Source organism: Chiloscyllium punctatum, unplaced genomic scaffold, assembly GCF_047496795.1.
Source record: "Chiloscyllium punctatum isolate Juve2018m unplaced genomic scaffold, sChiPun1.3 scaffold_368, whole genome shotgun sequence".
Lineage (NCBI taxonomy): Eukaryota > Metazoa > Chordata > Chondrichthyes > Orectolobiformes > Hemiscylliidae > Chiloscyllium > Chiloscyllium punctatum.
In genome coordinates this window covers 55,613-78,154 of record NW_027310102.1, presented here as the reverse complement: position 1 = coordinate 78,154, position 22,542 = coordinate 55,613, and the positions used below count along the sequence as shown (strand labels likewise).

The 22,542-nt window shown below is 45.2% G+C and overlaps 1 protein-coding gene across 1 annotated transcript in view; it reads left to right on the top strand.

Annotated features, from left to right (window-relative positions):
• Positions 1 to 22,542, top strand: part of LOC140472562 (uncharacterized) — a 134,036-nt gene that overhangs the window by 88,172 nt on the left and 23,322 nt on the right. Inside the window, exon 4 of the transcript XR_011957725.1 lies at positions 1,395 to 1,529. The gene's annotated coding sequence lies outside the window, so the exon portion shown is untranslated. The remainder of the gene's footprint in view (positions 1 to 1,394; positions 1,530 to 22,542) is intronic.

Genomic DNA, 22,542 nt, shown 5'->3' with positions numbered 1-22,542 from the left:
TGTTGGCCCTGTAACCACGTCTCTCTGGTGTCTAAATCTTTTTTTATCTCAGTGTCAGAAATCCATCTACCTTATTGATAAGACTTCGTCCATTCAAAAAAAATCATAATTTCCTCTTTCCCACAATTTCCTGTCACAAACCTATTCACTGATGTACAGTTTTAGTTAAACTCTGTCCCATCCTGTTCCTTTCTGATTGCCTTCAGCCACATTCTCATGTTGCTCCCATACTTCACCTTTTCTCTTTGTATTTGGAAAGCTCCTTTCACCTGGACCCTGTCCCAGCATCCTCTCTGTCAGTTTTAAGCCCTATCCATAAACGTATAGACATGAGTGGCCAGGTCACAGGCCCAAGCACAGTTCCAGTAGGACCATCCTAATGGATTTTTTTATAAATCAGGTAGGGGATGTGGGTGTCTCTGGCTAACCAGCCTTCATTGCCTATCCCTAGCTGCCCATGAGCTGAATAGCTTGCTCGGCCATTTCAAAAGGCAATTGAGAGGCAAACACTTTGCTGTGGGTATGTAGTGCAGACCAAGTGAGGATGATCAGATTTCGTTGTCGAAAGGGCAAGTGCGCGGCACGGTGGCTCAGTGATTAGCGCTTCTGCCTCACCGCACCAGCGTCCCAGGTTCAATTCCAGCCGCGGGCGACTTTGTGGAGTTTGCTCGTTCTCTGCGTGAATTGCCTCTGGATGCTCCGGTTTGCTTCCACGGTCCCAAGATGCGCAGGTCGGGCGAATTGGCCATGCTACATTGCCCCTAATGTTAGTTGATTTAGGTCGAGGATGATGGGTCTGAGTGGGTTACTCTTGGGTCGAAAGGCTGTTTCCACACTGTAGGTAATCTAAGGGATTGTGTTTTTTGTACATCAACAATGGTTTCATATTTGTTTATGGATTGTTCATTGATATTTTTAAAATTATTGATTTTAAATTCCACCATATCTTATGATGAGATTCAAAACTGCCTCCCCTGAACATTAGCTGAGGTTTTGGACAAATGCGCTAACAATAATGTTATTAGGCCATCACTTCACCTGCTCACTGGTTGCTCATCCCTGAGCACTGATACATGAAGCTAAACCCATTCTTCCAACATGACTGTGTGATCCTGAAGTCTTCCAGCACTCCAGTGATATCACTCAGTCTCTCTCCATGTGGTATCCCTCACTGTGTGGCTCTAATTGCTGCCTCTGTCAGTGTCTCTCACTCTTGCAGCTACTCTAGATCCTGGGCCAACAGAATTCTCCACTCCAGAGAGACGCAACAGTGCAGGCTAGGGATGGAGACTGGGATTTTCCAGATATCTGTGAGGCTCATTTCCATTCTCCTTGTCTACTCGTCACTGCATCAGTCTAATTTCCCATTCTGTCTGTCTCTCTGTCTCCTGTAGGTACTCAGGAAGTTGCTGACTCAATAGACTTCCCAACTGCTGTGTGTCTCATCCATCACCTCATTGAAGATAGTTGGTCAGCCAGAGAGGCAAAGGGCAGGGAGATCTGGAGCTTTCAATAAATCCTACAGTGAGGTAAGATCACTGATAGTGCACAGAGCAGACAGCAATGAGAGGGCTCCAAACATCGCTGACAAGACATGATATAGATAAGTGCTGGATGGGGAACACAGTATGGACACACCCCATGCTCAGTCACCACGTCTACTTTAACTTATGTTGCACTGAGAAAGCATCGGGAGTTCAGAGTTATTAATCCAGGCCTGCACTGTCTTAGTGAGCATCAGGACAACAGACATTAAAGCCGGCTTCCGATGAGAGGTTGGGAACGCTACCTGGGATCTTTCTGTTCTGTATTCTCCCTCCAACACTGTACTAACACTCACTACTCTGCAACACTGTATCTATGGCATGGCTTATGCACCAGTGCCTTCAGTAATTTTTAACTCCCATAACAGTCGTTGTCCCTGTAACCTGCTCCATTCCCGATAGTCGCTCCATGTACTTGAGACGTACTGCATTCCAGACTACCATCTCTATCGCTGTAACCTGTTTCAGTGTCTACAACATGCCTTATTTTGGTACACTAATCCTCTTTAACTGGATACAGAGTGATACAGCACGGAAACAGAACCTGTGGTCCAATTCCTCAGTGCTGCCCATATTACCAAAACTGAATGAGTCTCATTTGCCTGCATTTGGCCCTTATCTCTTCAAACCTTCTCCTCTCCATGTACCTGCCCAAATGTCTTTTCCATGCTGTAATTGTTCTTGTTTCTCCCATGTGCCTGAGGCAGTCTGTTCCGTCTATGCACCATCCTCTGTGGATAATGATCCCCCTCAGCTTCCTCTTTAAATCCTTTCTCTCTCTCACCTCCTGTTTATACCCTCTAGGTTTGGACTCACCTACATTTGATTATTCACCATTCTTAGGGTCACCCCGTGGCCTCCTCTGCCCAATGGAAATATTTAGGGCAATGTTACAAATATCTCCAACGTATGGAACAAAGTATTGGCCAATGATGGCAAATGTGCCAAATGCCACTTTCCCCATCCTGTCCACCTGTGATGCCACTTCCGAGGAACAATGTAACTTGCACCCCCTGGTCTCTCTCTCTCTCTGTTCAACAACCCTGCCCAGAGCCCTTCCATTAACTGTATTAGTCCTCCCTGGTTTGACTTAACAAAATCCAACACCTGAATTAAACTCCATCTTTCATTCCTTGGCCCACTGGCCCAGTTGGTCAAGATCCCCTTTGATAACCGTATTCACTGCCCACGACACCATTCATTTGATCATCAACAGACTTTCGCACAATCACTCCTAAAGTTTCAACCAAATCGTTTATGTCGATGATGCACATCAGTGGACCCAGCCCGATCCTTTTTTCAATAATGGAATAAAACCATATTCTTGTCATAGAGCCATACAGCATGGAAACTGACCCTTCAGGTGATACCCACCATAATCTAAAACTAAACTCTTCCCAGCTGCCTGTTGCTGACCCATATCACTCCAACCCTTCCCTATTCACCTGTTTATCCAAATATCTTTTAAACATTGTAATTGTACCCACATCAACCCCTTTCTCAGGAAGTTCATTCCACACTCAAACCACCCTTTGTGTAGCAAATTGCCCCATATCTTTTTTTGAACATCTCTCTCCGCTAACCTTAAAAATGTGGCCCCTCCTCTTGAGACTCCCCCATCCTGAGGAAAAGGCAACTACCATAAAATTGATCTATAAATCATTTTTTTTCATAAACCTTTATAGCATCATGTCTCAACCTCCAGGCTCCAGTGAAAAAAGACTCAGCCTATCCAGCCATTTTTCAGAACTCAAGCCTTCCATACCCAGCATGGTAGTGGGCGGCACGGTGGCACAGTGGCACAGTGGTTAGCAATGCTGCCTCACAGCGCCAGAGTCCCAGGTTCAATTCCTGCCTCTGGTGACTAACTGTGTGGAGTTTGCACATTCTCCCCGTGTCAGCGTGGGTTTCCACAGTCCAAAGACGTGCAAGTCAGGTGAATAGGCCATGCTAAATTGTCTGGAGTGTTAGGTAAGGGGTAAATGTGGGGGTATGGGTTATGTACCTTAATCAGGTTCTGCGCTTCGGCGGGTCGGTGTGGACTTGTTGGGCCGAAGGGCCTGTTTCTGCACTGTAAAGTAATCAAATCTCAATCAATATCCTGGGAAATCTCTTCTGAATGCCCTGCAGCTTAATAATATCCTCCCTGTTAACTGGGCGACCAGAACTGGACAGAGTATTGCAGAACAGGCCTCACAAATGTCTGTACAATCTCAATATGACGTCCCAAATCCTCCAGTCAATGGACTGAGCAATAGTCAGGCATGCCAAACACTGTCTTATCCATCCTGTGATGTAAGCTTCAAGGATTATGTACCTGAACCCGGAGGTCCCTCTGCTCTAAAACACTAACGGAAGCTCTAACATTAATTGTATAAGCTCTCCCCTTGTTTGTTTTACAAAATGCATTATCTCATATTTATTCAGATTGAATTCCATTTTTTTCAGCCCATTCACTCCCTTCATCAAGATCCCTTTGTAATCTCAGAAAACCTCCTTCACTGTCCATGATGCCACCCTCCAGCCTGCCAGCCCATCACACATGGCTGTCAGTAGTACACATACCTTTGCTAGGGGCTCCACAATTTCTTCCCTAGCATCCCACAGTGTCCTGTGATACACTTAATCAGGTTCTGGGACTTGCCACAGCTTTGTGTTTTAAAACCTCCAGCACCACCTCTTCTATAACATGCACTCTTTTCAAGTCATAGAGATATACAGCATAGAAACAGACCCTTCGGTCCCCAACTCATCCAGGCTTCCCAGAAGATCTAAATAAATCCATTCCCTTTTCCAGCATTTGGCCCACATACGTCTACACCCTTACTACACCCTTTTAAATGTTGTAATTGTATCAGTCTCCGTTACTTTCTCTCTCAGCTCATTCCATACACCCATCACCATGTGTGTGAAGAAGCTGTCCCTTCAGTCCCTCTGTAAACCATTCACCTCTAACCTTAAACTTATGCCCTCTAGTTTTGGACTCCCCAACTTCTGGGAAAAGGCCTTGAATGCTTACCCTATCCATGCCGCTCATATTCATATCAGGACCTCTGTAAGGTCATCCCTCTGTCTCCGATTCTCCAGTGACAGTAACCCCAGCTTATTCAGCAACAACCCGGGCAATGTCTTGTTAATCTTTTCTGAGCCCTTTCAAGTTTTGCAACATCCTTCCTGTAGCAGAGAGACTGGAATTGCAGAGAACTCCAATTGTGGTCGAATGTATTACTGTTGTTCCCTGAATTCCCCGGTCTTTCTCCACAGTAAGTTCTGGAGTGAAAAAAATGTTTAGGATCTTAGCAAATATCCTGCAATTCCACACTTCGATGGCCTCATTGATCTTTAATGGACACTATTTTGTCCTGAGTTACTTATGCACTGTTAATACACTGATACAATCACTTTTGGATTACCCTTTCCTTCTCTGCTGAGGCTATTTCATTTAGCCTTTCTCCATTCCTGTTTTCCACCCAAAGTGTATTCCAACAGCCCCTGTATATCCTCAGGGATTCCTTTGATCCAGATGGCTATACTGACATGTTGCCCCCATTTCCTTGACCAGACCCTCAATTTCCAGCCAGTGTTTCCGAATGCTGTCAGCATTGACCTGCACACAAACAGGAAAATGCTGGCGCTGATCGATCAGTTTATCTCACTTTTAAAATATTCTCACTTGCCAAACTTCCCTTTTCCTGTAAATAATTCCCTTCCCCAATCACATTTTGAAATTTCCTGGCTAATACGATCAAGATTGGTCGGGCCCCATTTTATAACTTGCACTTGTGGACCAGGCCTGTCCTTTTCCAAAGCTGTTTTCAAACTACTAGAACTGTGCTCACTTTGGCAAAATGCTTTCCCACTCACATCTCAGTCCCTCTCCCTACCTTAATTCCCAAGTGGAGGTCACGTTTTGCCCCTTTCTCTTTTCAGGCTATTTACATATTGATTGGGAGTTTTCTGGAACAAAATTACCAAATTCCTCCCTTGCAAACGCTGAACACTGGCAGTCCCAGTCTAGGTTTGGAAAGTTCTAAAGCCATACCATAACAGCCCTATTATTATGGTTGTTATTTAAGATGTCCCGACATATTTGTTCCTCAGTCTGCCACAGATTATTCGGGGTCAGCAGTCCGATCGTATCAAAGTGATGACCCATTCTTATTTCTCAGTTCCACTAACATAGCTTCACTGGGCGATCCCACAGGAATATCCTCTCTAAGTACTGCTGTGATGATTCATGCAATCAAAACCCACCACCACACGTCCTCTCTTGCCTCCCCTTCCTGTAGCATCTCTACCTTGAAACAATGAACTGCCAGTCATGTCCCTCCCCCAGCTGTGTTTCTGTAATAACTATAATATCCCAGTCCCATGTTCCAATCCATGCCCTGAGTTCATCTTCCTTAGCTGTCTGGCCCCTTGTATTGAAATAAATGCTGTTTAATGATCAGTTTTCCCCCATTCCCTGCTATGTTCTTGCCTGCCTTGTCTGCTGAAATTGCTGTCTTTAACTCGTGTACCAGCCTCAATCTTCTTTCTGACCTTACGTTTATTTAAGGTCCAACACCCTGCCACACTAGGTTATATCCTCTCAAGCATCTCGAGCAATTCACCCCACCAGGATATGGGTCCCTCTCCCCCTCCCAGTTGAGATGCCTTCCCCGCCCCCCTGTCTCCCTGTGCTGACACCTTCAGGGATCTATGGACTTGTCCACCAAGGTCCCTGTATTCCTCAGTACTCCACAAGGACCTACCATTTATTATGTCTGTACTTCTCTTATCGTACCTCCCACAGTGTATTACCTCACTTCAATCAGAACTAAACTCTGCTTAGATTATCATCCGATCGACATCGGACCACAGACAGAGACCATCCTCCTCACTGTGAACGACACCCTCACCTTTCATGTCATCTGCAAACCGACTAATGATACCTTCTGCTTTCACATCGAGTTATTAATGTTCAATGGTTCCTGCACAGTTCCCTGTGGTACACCCGGTGGTGAAAATATTCTATCCATCAATTTTGCATCCAATTTGCCAACTTGCCTTGGAACCCAGTCCTTTTGGACCAGCCTTCCATGTTGGATCTTGTTTAAGGACTTATTCAAGTCCATGTAAACCACATCATCTGCACTGCCTTCATCAATATACTTAAGCATCATTTCAAAAAAACTGAACTGAATTCCTCAGACAGTATCTTCCTCTACCAAATCCGTGATGACTAAACCGAGTTGATCCTTACCTTTGCAAGTGTTGATTCATCCTCACAGTAGTTTCCAATAATGTTCCTCCCCCTGCTGTCAGACTATCTGCTCTGTAATTACCTGGCCCTATCCCTGCTGCCCTTTTTGAACAACGGACCCACATTATTGATCCTCCAGTCATTCAGCACTTCACCTGTGTCCAGCAAAGTATTATATTTATCCACCAGGGCCCCAACAATCTCTGGGTAATTAGCAGTGGGGTCATAGAATGCTGGTCTAGGCAGTGACACCCACGTCGCATGAATGAATAAATAAAAATACATATACCCTCCCTACCTCTGCAAACCCCTCCAGCTGCAGCAATCCGTGCTGGCTTTGTAACACCGTTCAGACCCCGACCACTCTCTGTAACACTCTCACCACCTCCAGCACCTTCACCTCTCCATGTTCGTATCGTGTCAATAAACCCTGACAACGATTCCCCTTCCCATTGCCCCCCTCCTGCGAGCAGAGCCATTGCAATCCCTTTAAAACTTACTCTAAAACTCTCTCTCACTTCAGGATTTTAAGTACTTTGTGGTGATCTTCTCAGCCTCATAATCTAATATGATCCATTTTGTCCTGAGTGAGGGACCGGTGGGGATTTCTTGCTGAGTTTTTGTCTGTTTCAGTGGAATGTCCTTTTGTTGAGTATTTTACACTGTCCTTCAAAAGTTTTCCACTGTTCATTTACAGGCACATATTTCAGTCTGTTTCACCTGTTTATCTTGGTCAGTTCTCCTCTCAAACTCATGTAATTGGCTATTTTTGTTTCTAGTTGTAGCTTGTCCTTTCTGTGATTCACTTTAAAACTTTATATTTCTTTAAACTGCACTTTATCACAATTTCCCAGAGGATCTCTCCAGGTGACATTACTCATTCACTAAGTTTTATCACACAACAGTCTCTCTGAGACAGTTACGTCCCTCGCCAGTTGCACAATGTGTTATTCTAAGAAACACTGAAAAAAATTCTCTGAACTCCTCTTCCAATATCACTGTTGTCAGTGTGATTGTCCCGGACTTTGCGAATATTGACGTTTCACTAAATGTTCACCATGCCTGTATTAAACATTCCAATGAATTCCTATTTATTGCAGTGACGAGCCATGAAATGCTGTTCGGTGGGTGGTCGAAAACTGTTCTGCTGCTTGTGTCCTTGGCAAGTAGTAGCCAGAATTTACATTCAGACTGACTCTACTTCATGATCTGATGCCAAATCCTTTCTCTGTAATGCCTTTCTTACCCATTATTGTTAGCATCATCCATTTTGCCTGAATTTGCACAAGGTTGTGAACCATTGAATATTTACGTTCCACCTTTTGTTCGCCCTGTAACCACATCTCTCTGGTGTCTAAATCTCTTTTATCTCTGTGTCACAAATCCATCTACCTTGTTGCAGAGACTTTGTCCATTAATAAAAAAAACATAATTTACTCGTTCCCACAATTTCCTGTCACAAATGGATTTGCTGATCTACAGTTTTAGTTAAACTTTGTCCCATCCTGTTCCTTTCTGTTGTCTTCAGTCACATTCCCACGCTGCTCTGATGCTTCACCTTTTCTCTTTGGATTTGGAAAGCTCCTTTCACCTGAAGCCTGTCCCTGCATCCTCTCTGTCAGGTTAAAGCCCTGTCCGTAAATCTACCAACGTGATTGGCCAGGACATTGTTCCACTGGAACTGTGCTGGGACCAATCTGGATGGATTTTTTTTAAAAATCAGGTATGGGATGTGGGTGTCTCTGGCTGACTAGCCTTTATTGCCCATCCCTTGCTACCCTTGAGCTAAGCAGCTGGCTCGCCCATTTCACAGGGTCATTGAGAGGCAAACACTTTGCTGTGGGTATGTCGTGCAGACCACATGAGAGTGAACTGTTGTCTTTCTCTGAAGGTCAAGTGTTTGGATTTTTATCAATACGTATTTATGGATTGTTATTTCCAATTTATGAAACATATATTCATTTAAAATTCCACATGGTTAGAAGTTAGAAAGAAGAAGGGGGTGGTCACTTTGTTGGGACTGTATTGTAGACTGTTGTAGACCCAACAGATACCAGAGGAGCAGCTGTGTAGAGAGATTGTAGATAACTATAGGAATAATAGAGGAGTGCAGGCTGGAGATTTTAATATTCCCTGTATTGACTGGGCCACCTAGAGTATAAAAAGACCTGGACAGAGGGCAATTTTTCAAATGTGTCCAAGGGAGGTTCCTAAATCAATATGCAGAGGGCCCTACTCTACTCAGGCAGGTGCAACACTGGACCTCCCTCAGAAAACGAGGTCGGGCAAGTGACTGAAGTGTCATTCAGAGAGCACTTTGGGTCCAGTGCCCACAACTGTCTTCGTTTTAACATAGTTATGGAGAAAGATCAGCAGGTCCACAGATTGAAGAGGACAACTGGAACAGGGCCAGGTTTGGGGCCATTCTGCAGGATCTGGCCAGCGTCAATGCTGTGAATTTAAAATTGCACAATGCCCAGCTAAAATCCAACTCGCTTTGGAAGCGCTGGTGATCACTGTAACAGATGAAAGGCTTAAACTAAATTTGTTTGATATTATATTCCATGACACTGCCATTCTGTTGATATGAATTCTGTACCTTAGGATTGTGCTCCACAACCACCTGATGAAGAAGCAGTGTTCTGAAAGCTAGTGCTTTCAAATAAACCGGTTGGACTGGAACCGAGTGTCGGGTGATTTTTAACTTTGTCCACCCCCAGTCCGACACCGGAACCTCCATATTATGATTCTAATCGATTGGGTGAGTCTGTTTGAAGGAAAAGGAACAACTGGCAAATGGGAGGCTTTTCAAAGTGTGATCTCAAGAATCCAGGACCAGTATGCCCCATTGGGGTAAAGGGAAAAGCTGGCAGGGTTAAGGATCCTTGGCTGGTGAGGGATAATAAGGCTCTGGTCTTGAAATGAAGACTGCATACATTGGGTTTAAGATTTCCATATCTACATATTCTTAAAGACACGATTAATCTGTAGAGACCCTACAATCCTCTCAGGCCCTGTAATACTCCCAATCTGCAGAAGTCGTTCCAATGTCTGTGACTCTTTCAATACAGTTCCTACCAGACCCACTATCTATGTGATATCTTTTCATTGCCAGCACCCACCCTGTCAATGTAAGCTCCTCCAGTGTCTCCATCCATCTACTCATTTCCACAATCTTCTCCAGCTCTTCCATGTGTAAACATCCCCCTCCCCTACAACCCTTCCCACTCTGACCAAACTGGAGGAGGTTACTAATGCTCCCTAATCTGTGAAACTGTCTCCAACCAAAATTGCTGTCTTTATCACTTGGAGAATCTGTCTGATTCCACACCCCCTTTATCTAAATAACCTGCAGAACCTAAGCCTTCCTGTGTCTATAAACATCTTCTGTCACGACTACCCTCCATACGTCTAATTGTTTTTCCAATCTGTACAACCCACTTTATCTCTGTACTCACCTCCATTCACCTGAAACATTCCTGTCTGTGTAAAACACCCCATCCTACCAACATCCTTATCCCTGTAAACTGCGCCATTCCTCCCAACCTCCCCATCTCCATGAACTCCTGTCGGCCCGACAGCTCTCCACATTTCTGTAACCTCCTGTGGCTCTATGCTCCTCCCTCCCTGTGAAAGCACCTTCAGTCCCCACAATTCTCCCAGTCTGGTCATCTGCTCCAGATCAGACCATTGCTGTCTCTGTTACCTCATACAACTTTAGCAACGCCTCCTATTTGTGTCACTTCATTCAGATCGCATCCTCTCCCGCTTCCCGAGACCTCTTGCTGCCATCATAACCCTTGCTATTTACAACATGGAATAGCACATTCCAGTACAAGCCCTTCTGCCCTCAATATTGTGCTGACCTTTTATCCTACTCTGAAGATGAAACGAACCTACATACCTTACATATTACTATCATTGTTGTGCCTATCCAAGACTTGCTTAGATGTCTGTAATGTGTCTGAATCTACTACCATGGCTGGCAGTCCATTCCACGCACCCACCACACTCTGTGTAAATAACGTACCATTCCCTTCCATGCCGACAGGATATCCCAACCCAATCTAGTCCTACCTGCCAGCACCTGGCCCATATCCCTCTGATATCTAAACTAAACCTTCTGCCAATTACCTTAAACGTATGTCCCCTTGTGATAGCCATTTCGCCATGGGATGTAGTCTCTGGTTATCCGCTCTATCGATGCCTCTCATTCCCTTGTACACCTCTATCAAGTCACCATTCTTCCTCCTTCGCTGTGATCAGAAAAGCCCTAGCTTCCACAACCTACCTTCTATGGGCATGCCCTCCAGTCCAGGCAGCTTCCTGCTAAATCTCCTCTGCACTGTCTTTAAAGCTTCCACATCCTTCCTATAATGAAGCGAACCGAACTGTTCACAATATTCGAAGTGTGGTCTAACTGGGGTTCTGTAGAGCTGCAGCAAAATCTCACATCTCTTAAACTCAATCCCCCTGCTAATGAAAGCCAACACACCATCTGCCTTCTTAACAGCCTGTCAACTTGGGTGGGAACCTGAGGGACACAGGATCCCTTTGTTCCTGCACACTGCTAAGAATCCTGCCTTTAACCACGTAAAGTTTTTTGCAGAATCCTCCAATCGAAAACTATCCCTATCTTTGTAAGTTCCTCCAGTCCCTACAACACTCATAAACTGTGAAACCTCCTCAAGTCCATATATTCCTAATGTCTGCAAAATCCTCCCGTCCTGATGTCCCTCCATATCTCTGTAACCCCCACCATCCTCCAGTGCCCTTCTGGGGAACATTGCAGAGGAAGGAGGAGTTGGAGAGTCTAGGCCATGTTACAAGGTATGAAGGGCTGCAGAACCTGGAGGATGGTACAAATGTCGGAAGGGACGTGGGTCTTGAAGAATGTTAGGTGTTCTGGGATTCATTGAACCTGCAGGATGGGACAGGGGATGGCTTGTGGAACCTGGAGGATATTATGATTTGAACCACAGGTAATTTTTGATTGGAACATTCAGCCGATCTTATAGTCATAGAGATGTACAGCATGGAAACAGACCCTTCATTCCAACCCAGCCATGGCGACAGGATATTCCAACCCAATCTAGTCCCACCTGCCAGTACCTGGCCTATCTCCCTCCAAACCCTTTCTATTCATATATCCATCCAAATGCTTCTTAAATGTTGTAGTTGTACCATCTGTAAGATTGGCTGAAAGATCCAATCAAACATTACCTGTGGTTCAAATCATAATACCCTCCAGTTTCCACAACCCATTCATGGTCCCATCCTGCAGATCAGATATCCCAACCCAATGTAGTCCCACCTGCTAGCACCCGGCCCATCTCCCTCTAAACCCTTCCTATTCAGATACCCATCCAGATGGCTTTTAACTGTTGCAGTTGTACTAGCCTCCACCACTTCCTCTGGCAGCTCATTCCATACATATACTATCCTCTGCGTGAAAAAGTTGCCCCATTTTATCTTTTATATCTTTCTACTCTCACCCTAAACCTCGCCCTATAATTCTGGACTCGCACACCCCAGGAGAAAACCTTTGTCTATTTACCCTGTCCATGCCTCTCTTGATTTTATAAACCTCTATCAGGTCACCCTCAGCCTCTGACTCTCCAGGAAAAACAACCACCACCTGTTCAAACTCTCCCTACAGCTCAGCCCTGGCAACGTTGTTGTAAATCTTTTCTTGGACCCTTTCAAGTTTCACAAAATCCTTCCGATTGGAAGTAGAACAGAGTTGCATGCAGTATTCCAAAAGTGGCCTAACCACTGTCCTGTACACCCGCAACATGACCTCCCAACTCCTGTACTCAATACTCTGACCAATAAAGGAATGCATACCAAGCACCTTCTTCGCTATCTGTGACTCTACTGTCAAGGAACTCTGGATTTCATTTGAAAAATTGCATAGACAGGTAGAGTGGCCCGAGGTCTTCTGGATAATGCTAGTTCAGTCTGAGCTGGGAGGCAGAGCCAGTGAAATATTTGCAGCGCTGTCTGATGAATGGTCGAGAGATAATGCACATGTTAAACAGGCTGTTTTAAGGGCTTATGGATTGCTTATGAAAGGGAAGCCACTACAATTCCCTTTACTGTACCATCACTATCTGTCAAAGCTCCTTCAGGTCTATATCCTCCGAATTGTTGAAACCTGCTCTCACCATTGCAACTCCCATTATTTCCTAACATTGTTGAGTCTCTAAAAGCTTCCCTATCAGGTTAATCTCCTCCATTGCATACAACACTCCTAGCCTGTGTAATCTCTTCAATTCCTATATACCGATGTATAGGTGTGACTGCTTTGTGGCCATTGTATCCTCATTTATATCTGCAAAAGGCTCTGCTCATTGTAGCACATCCTATGCTCATAAGTGAACCTGGTCTCTCACAAGATCTCTATCACTCTCTCTTCCAGTCTCTCCAAGCTTCCCTATCCCTCTTGTATCTTGCAGCTTGCACACCACTCACTCTCTCTGACATCCCTTCCAGTGCATAAATTCATCTCTCCTTCTAACTGTATCCAGTCTACAACTTCATCCCTTTCCCTGCAACATCCTCCAGTCCCTATAATCCTCTCTATTGCTGCAGCATTCTCCAGCTTATATCATCGTCCATGTGCTTGCAACATTCCCCAGTCCATACTACCCACCCTTTCCCTGTAATATTCTCCAGTCCATACCATCCTCCCTATCACTGTGATATTCTCCACATCCCACAACTGTTGCTAAATGTACGACATCCTGGAATCCTGTGAATGTTTCTACACCCTGATCAACATAGTCCATATAAAGATCCACAACCCTACACACATCCCTATCTCTGGAATCTAATCAAAGACGCTTTATCTGTCTAACTTCCACCAAACAATAAAATATTTTCTGCTGCGAACATTCTGTAGCAACTGTAACTATGTTTAACCCTGCAACATTGTCACGCCCCCAAACATCTCTCCCATTCTGTGACCTCTATCCATCCCTCAAAGGCCCTCTCTCGGTGACACGCGCCATGCATTTGCAACAAGGCAGATGGAATGACAGCATTAACCGAAGGGAACAGATATGATCGAACTGTTATTGTGGAGGTGTGGCTGCAGAATGATCATGACAGCAATGTGATTATTGAGGGGTTGTAGGGATTTAGACAGATCAGCAAAAAACCAAACAAGGTCCCGTTTTGTTGTGAAGACAGGACGCAGTCAGTGCATTAGTGAGACAGCCAATTTAATCTGGGAATCAAAATATAGAGTCATTTTGAATGGTCAGCTTCCAAATAGCAAGGGGGATCTGGAAGATCAAATCACAATCCATGCTCATTGGTAAGTTGGATACAATATTTTCTTGGTGATAGTAGACAGAGGCATGTGGAGTGGTCAATTTCTGATTGGACGTCTGTGGCCAATGATGTTTCACAAGGATCAGTGCTGCGATGTCTGTGTGTAATTTATATCTGTGATTCAGATGAAAAGGTCAGCAGTTTGAGTGGTAATTTTACAGACGACATTTGGAAAGGCATGTAATGATTAGGGATAGTTTGGGAATTGTGGATAGTGAGGAAGAGTGTTCAAGGTTGCAGCAATATGTAGATCAGCTGGAACGCTGGGCAGAGATGGGGCAAATTGAATTTCATCTGGACAGGTGTGAAGTGATGCATTTATGAAGCCAAATGGAAGAGAGAAGTACACTAATTGACTAGCTGGAAACATTGATAAACAGAGAGACATTGGAAGCAAGTCCATAGCTCCCTAAAAATAACAACACAGGATGTAGTGGTCGAGGGGGGAGTATGGTATGCTTACCTTTATTGGGCACAGTATTGAGTACAGACGTTTGCATGTCATGTTGTGACTGAATGAAACTTCAGTCAGCCATGTTTGAAAGATTGCGTGTCATTCTCGTTGCCACACTACAGGAAGGATGTGGAGGGTGTAACAGAGGGTTGGCAGAATGTTGCCTGGATGAGAATGTGTTTACTGTAAGGAGGTTGGACGCAATTGGATTGTTTTGCGTGAGTATCGGAGACTGAGGGGTGACCTGGTACAGGTATATAGCATAAGGAAAGGCGTGAATAGTGTGGATAGTTGGAATCTTCCTTCCAATGTAGAAATATGAAATTCTAGGGTGCATCGGTTTAAGGTGAGAGTGAGAAGTTTTAAGTGAGATGAATGAGGCCAGTTGTCTTTACCGAGAGGGTAGAAGCTGCTCGGGAGGTGGGAGAGGTGGAAATAAGAGCAAAGTTTTGAAGTGGCATTTAGACACAAACATGAACAGGCCGAGAATAGAGGGATATCTCCCATGTGCAGGCAGATGGGATTAGTTTAGAATAGCATCATGGTCAGCACAGCCATGGTGGGCCGAAGGGCCTATTACTCTGCTGTACTGTTCGAGTTTCTAACTTCCCGGCATCCACCCTGTCAAAGCCCCTCAGAATCCTGGATGTTTCATTCAATTTCTCTCCCATTCTTCAAAACCCCAGTAGGTTCAAGGGCAATTTTGAGTGGGAGCAGCGGCCGAGGAAAAACTAACCCGGGAGACTACAGCTAAGGTAAGACAGTTTGTTTCAAAATTACTTACCTGTAGCGGGCAGCGGAAGTGAGGTTGGAGCGCATAGCTGGGCGGGAAGGTAAGTGATTAGTATTTGAGTGGGTGATGGAGTTCAACCCTGCCAAGTGTGAGGTTGTCCATTTTGGAAGAACAAATAAGAATGTGGAATACAGGGTTAATGGTAGGGTTCTTGGTCAGGTGGAGGAACAGAGGGATCTTGGGGTCTATGTACATAGATCTTTGAAGGTTGCCACTCAGGTGGATAGAGTTTGTAAGAAGGCCTATGGAGTATTATCGTTCATTAGCAGAGGGATTGAATTCAAGAGTCGTGAGGTGATGTTGCAGCTGTACAGGACTTTGGTTAGGCCACATTTGGAGTACTGTGTGCAGTTCTGGTCGCCTCACTTTAGGAAAGATGTGGAAGCTTTGGAGAGGGTGCAGAGAAGATTTACCAGGATGTTGCCTGGAATGGAGAGTAGGTCGTACGAGGATAGGTTGAGAGTTCTCGGCCTTTTCTCGTTGGAACGGCGAAGGATGAGGGGTGACTTGATAGAGGTTTATAAGATGATCAGAGGAATAGATAGAGTAGACAGTCAGAAACTTTTTCCCCGGGTACAACAGAGTGTTACAAGGGGACATAAATTTAAGGTGAAGGGTGGAAGGTATAGGGGAGATGTCAGGGGTGGGTTCTTTACCCAGAGAGTGGTGGGGGCATGGAATGCGCTGCCCGAGGGAGTGGTAGAGTCAGATTCATTGGCGACCTTTAAGCGACATTGGGATAGGTACATGGATGGGTGCTTAATCTAGGATAGAAGTTCGGCACAACATCGTGGGCCGAAGGGCCTGTTCTGTGCTGTATTGTTCTATGTTCTATGTTCTATGTTCTCTTCTCATTGGAAAATCCCGCCATCTCCAGGATCAGCCGAGTGAACCTTCCCTGGCCTGCCTCCAATACAAGAATGTCTTTCCTTAGGGCACGCAACCTATTCATTATAATCTAGGTGTGGTCTGACATCATTTCAGCAAGACCTCCCTATTTTTAGACTCCATTCCCTTTGCCTTCTCTATGACCTGCTGATCCTGTAAGCTACCTTTTTCAGATTGATACACAAGGATTCCCAAAACCTTTGTGCAGTCAGTCTGAACCAAACGGTGTTAGCTTGACAGTAAGTCGGGAACGTGCTGGAATGTGTTATGAAGGATATGACAATAAATAATAACTGGATACTTAGAAACAATGGGAGGTGTATGATTTTATAAAAGGGGAATATTTTTAAATCTGATGGATTCTATATTTTGGTGTGACCATAAATGCAGAATAGATAAGGGTGGGGAGGCTAATTGCGGTAGAGGGATATTTGAAATTTCAGAAGCATTTAGACAAGTTTCAACCAGGGCTAAAACTTAGCTCGTGAGAGAATAGGGCCCCTGAAAGGTCAATGAGGCTGTCTGTGTGGGATCACTGCTGTTGGGTGAGATATTGAACAAATATGTTGTTTTAGGATTTACTGTGGTGAAAGACATGGAAGCTCGGGAACTTGGGAAAATACATAGGGATGTCTTGAAAAGAGTTCACATTGGAGAACAGGATGTCTTAAAATGCAAAAAGTTAGATAAAACCTTGGGACATGATCAAATATACCCCAGCGCCTTGTGAGAAGCGAGGGAGGAAATTACAGGGCCCCTTCCAGAGATATTTGCATCATCAACAGCTAGTACAGACCAGTGAGACTGACGGCAGGGATGGTAAGGTGTTGGAGGAGATTCTGAGAGAAACGATCATCGTGCATTTGGAAAGGTAAGGACAGATTAATGATCATCAGCATGGCTTTGTGTACGGGAAATCATGCCTCAAACCTGAGTGTGGAGATAGACAAGTGAGAGGTCAAAGCAGAGCAGTACACGATGTCCACATGAACTTTATCAAGGCCTTTGACAAGGTTCTGCATGGCAGACTGGTTAGTAAGTTTAGATCACACATAACCAGGGAGCGCTCACTAACTAGATACAAAACAGATTGACGGTAGGAGACAGAGCATGTTCATAGAGGGTTACTGCTCAAACTGCAGGCCTGTGACCAACGGTGTGCCATGGGGTTCGGTGCTGGGTCACTGTTGTGCATCACTTATATAATAAATGATAAGCAGGAGTCATGATTATCAAGTTTGTGATTGAGACTGAAATTGGTGATAATGTGGACAGTGAAGAGGGTTATCGAAGAGTACAATGGGATCAGCAGTACTGCTGGACCAGTGAGGTTAGGAATAACAGGTGGAGAATTGCAAGATGCAGGTACACAGTTTTTTGAAAGTAGCGTCACGGGTAGACAGGCTGGTGAAGCAGGTGTTTGGGAGGGTTACCCTTCATTGGGCAGAGCATTGAGAGTAGGAGTTGGGATGTCATGGTGTATCTGTACAGGACATTAGTGAGGCCACTGTATAAACATTGTTGATTATCTGGTAAAAATCAACTAGTTCACGTATGTCCTTTAGGGAGGGATATCTGACATTCTTACCTGGTCTGGCTCACATGTGACTCCAGTCCCACAGCAATATAACTGAGTCTGAGCTGCCTCTGGGCAATTAGCAGGAGGGCAATGTATGCTGCTCCAACCGGTGACATCCTTAGGCCATGAATGAATCAATGAAAAATGCAGATGTCTATCCCTCCCTTTGCAAACAGCTCTAGCTGCAGCAATCCGTACTGGCTTTGTAATGTTGTTCAGGCCTTTGTCCCTCTCTGTAACACTCTCACCACCTCCAGCACCTTCAATTCTCCCTGTTCCGCTACTCTGATTAAACACTGACAATATTTCCACTTCCTACTGCACTCCTCCACATTTCTAAATGTTGGTTACTTCAGAATTGATCGGTTCTTTTTCATCTCTTAATCAAATCGGCCAAGACCGTCTGAAGTGGGGAAGGAGCATTGGGAAGGTGTCGAGCACCTCAAGACTTTCTGTGGGGAAAACGGGACTCCAGGAGAAAACAGCACAAGGAGCGCGTGACCACACACCCACCCCCTTCCCTTGGCCACCTTTTGCCCCAAGTGTAACAGAGTCTGTGGAAAGCCACATCGGTCTGTACAGCCAACTCCAGACCTCCCCTGCCCAACCCACCCCACCCCGAGAGTGGGAGAGTCAGCCTCATCTGTGACCCACCGTCAAAGAGATGATGAGATAGGAAGGTTGAATCCCCTCACAATTATCCCAGTGCCTTTGTTACAAATTCAAACAATTCCCTGTTAATGCAGTGTCTAATAATATGCTATCACTCACTATCTCTCCATCTGGTATCCCTCGCTGTGTCGGTCTATTTACTGCCTCTGTCAGCATTTCTGCCTCTTACAGATGGTCTGAGATCCTGAGTCAACAGAATTGTCCATTCCAGAGACATGCAGCAGCACAGGCAAGGGATGGAGACTGGGATTATCGAGATCTCTGCTGTACTCAGTGCCACTCTGCATGAGTTATCCTCATTGCATCAGTCGAATTTCCCATTCTGTCTATTTCTGTCTCATGCAAGTCATCAGGATGTTCCTAACTCCTGTCTCATCCATCACCTCATTGAAGCTGGTTGGTCAGCCAGAGAGAGATGGAGAGGGAGATCTGGAGCCTTCAGTAAATCCTACAGCCGGTAAGATCACTCACAGTAAACAGCACAGGGTGGAGGTAGGAGAAGTCTATATTCATACCTGGAAGATAGGACATAGATACAGAGCTGGGTAAGGAACAGCAACATTCTAGGTTTCATTCCCACCATCTTGTGAGGGTCCTGCTTTCACCTCTTCTGTACTGTTCCTCAATGCGACAGCACAGGGATCGCAGGCACCAATCCTGGCCCATGCCGATCTCTGTAATATTCTCCAGTCCCGATAATCCTTCCTCTGTTTGGAATCTCCTCTCGTCCACACCATTCTCTGTGTCTCTGTCTCTGTCTCTGTCAGGTTCTCCAGTCCCTAACACCCTAATCCCTAACCTTCTCCAGTAGATACTAAATTCCTTCATCCCTGTAAACCCTGATAGACCTGTCTATCCCTGTAAGCTCCTCCCACCAATACCACCCTCCATGTCAATGTATTTGTCTTTAACCTCTCCATCTGTCCCTACCTATGTAATCTTCTCCAGCTCCTACAACCCTTCTTAAACTGTGAAAAATTTGTAATCTCCTTCTCCTTCTCCAATTCTTTGATCTTTATCTTGTTAAATTTCACCCTCATTCCCGACACCATACCCCTCCCGACCACAGGAACCTCTTTCAGTTTGTGCAACCCTCCCCATTTGTGTAACTGTCTCCAACCCAGTAACCTGGCATTCTCCATTGCCTTCCTATCTATGAGGCCTCCAGAGTCTAGAAGCCTTCTTATATCTGTAAATGTCTTCGGTCAGGACAACCTTCCATATCTCTGTTAGTATACACAATAATCTCCGAGATGAAACAGCCCCCTGTCTGTGCCTCTCAGTCTGCCTGCCTCTCCCTACATCTATCCCTATCCCTATCTCCAGAATCAAATCCAGCTCCCTCTATCTCTGTAAATTCCTCCAATCCCCCCAAACCCCTTTGTCCCATGAACATTCTTGACCAGATGTAACTCTGTTTAACTCTAACATCCTCGAGTCCCTGTAATCCTCCCTATCTCTGTAACCTCTACCCATCTGTTCAACCCCCTCCCACTCCTGAGGAATGACTCCCTGTATTCGCCATAAGGCAGATGGAATGACAGGGAACAGATATGATGGAACCGTCATTCCGGAGATTTAGCTGCAGAATGACCATCACTGGGAAGGGAATATTGAAGGGTTGTTTTAATAGAGTCAGTGTCAGAGAGATGTACAGCATGGAAACCGACCCTTTGGTCCAACCCATCCACGCTGTGCAGATATCCCAACCCAATCTAGTCCCAATATGCACACTAGGCATAAAGCCAACAACTTATGAAGGAAGCTTGAGGTTAATGCATTAATGAGACAGTCTTGTGGATCTGAATATGAAAAGTGGAGCTGAGAATAAGCAAGCAGCAGCAACCGTTAGCAGGAATTCTTTTGTAGGCACCAACCTGTGATGGGAATGTCAATGTGGTTACAGTCGGGACACTGAATGTACTTATGGCAAGGGCAGTACAGTAACTGTGTGACAGTGGTCTCCATGCCGACTGATACAGCAACGAGCCTGTTGGATTGAATTAGTTGGTGTGAATATAAATGGCAGAATTGTAAGGGTGTAGGAGGGGTGTAGTAGTATAGGGGATATAGTGTATTTGAATTATCAGAAGCCTTTATGCAAGTTTCAATAAGGGTTAAAGAGTAACTTGGGAGAGAATAGGGCTCCTTAAAGATCATAAGGTCGCCTATATGTAGAACCAGAGGAGATGGGTGAGATAATAGACAAAATAGTCTTCTCAGTATTTACTGTGGAGAAAGACATGGAAGCTCGGGAACGTGGGGAAATAAATAGTGATGTCTTGGAAAGAATCCTCAACAGAGAAGAGAAAGTGCTGGAATCTTAAAACAAATAAAGCTAGATCAATCCTCAGTAGCTCATTAGGTCAATGCTAGAATATTGTGGGAAGCTAGGGAAGAGATTGCAGTAACCCTTACAGAGATATGTATATTATCAACAGGCACAGTAAGATGTTGGAAGACTGGAGGTTGGCTAATGCTGTTCCATCACTGAAGGACTGCAGGGAAAAGCCCGGAAATTACAGCCCCGTGAGACCAGTGATGGGGATGTTGGTGGAGGAGATTCTGAGAGAAAAGAGATCCTTACATTTACAAAGGCAAGGGCTGATTTGAGATGGTCAGCATGGCTTTGTGAGTGGGAAACCACGTTTCACAAACTGGATTGACTCTTCGAGGAGGTGGCCAAGGATAGATGAAAGCAGAGCAGTCAACGTTGTCCACATGGACTTTAGCATCTAGTCAAGAGGAAGGAGGAAGTTTACTTAAGGTCGAGGAAGCAAGGATCAGACAGGGCTCCAGAGAGTTACATTGGATGGCACGGTGTCTCAGTGGTTAGCACTGCTACCTCATAGCACCACGGACTCCATTTCGATTACAGCCTCAGGCAACTGTCTCTGGGGTATTTGCGCATTCTCCCTGTGGGTTTCCTCCAGGTTCTCCGGTTTCTCCCCCATAGCCCAAAGATGTGCCAGTTTGGTGCCTTAGCCATGCTAAATTACCCATAGTGTTCAGGGATGGGTAGGTTTGGGGAATTAGTCAGGGCAAATGGAGAGTAATAGGGTGGGGGAATGGGGCTGGGTTGGATACTGTTTGGATGGTTGATATGGAGGTGCTGGGCCAAATGGCCTGTTTCGACACAGTAGGGATTCTCTGAAGGTACCAGGAAGGAACCGAGAGACGGACTTAAGGCAACTAGAAGGGGGCATGAAAAAGCATTGTTGGGAAGGATTAAGGAAAACCGCGAGGCATTCTCCACTTATGCGAGGAACAAGAGCAAGGCCAGAGTGAGGATAAGGTCAATCTGGGATAGTGGAAGGAACTTGTGCCTGGAGTCACAGGAGGTAGGGGAGGTCCTTAATGAATACTATGTCTCAGTATTCACTGCTGAGAAGGGTCTTTTCGTTTGTGAGGACAGCGTGAAACAGGCTGATGTACGTGAACAGGTGGGTGTTAAGAAGGAGGATGTGCTGAGAATTTTCTAAAAGATAAGGATAGAAAAGTCGCTGAACCAGACTGGATGCGTCCAAAGTTACGACAGGAACCAATGGAGTGGTTGCTGCGCACCTGGTGATGACCTTTGCAGCCTCACTGTCCACTGGAGTCGGACCAGATGATTGGAGGCAGGAAAATATTATTCCCTTGTTCAGGAAAGGGAATAGGGATAATCCTGGGAATTGCACATCTGCCAGTCTTATGTCTGTGGTGTGCAGATTATTGGAGAGGACTCTGGGAGACAGGATTTATTATTCCTTGGAAAACCCTAGTTTGATCAGAGACAGTCAGTATGGATTTGTAAGGGGCAGGACATGCCTTACAAGTCTTATCGAATCTTTAGAGAATGTGACAAAACATCTTTATGGTTCATTCAGAAAGTACGGAGGCATGGGGTACAGGGAAACCTGTCTGTCTGGATACAGGATTACTGGCCCACAGAAGACAGAGGGTGATGATAGATGGAAAGCATTCATCCTGGAGCTCAGTGACCAGTGGTTTTCTGCAGGGAGAGGTTACAGGACCTCTGCTCTTTGT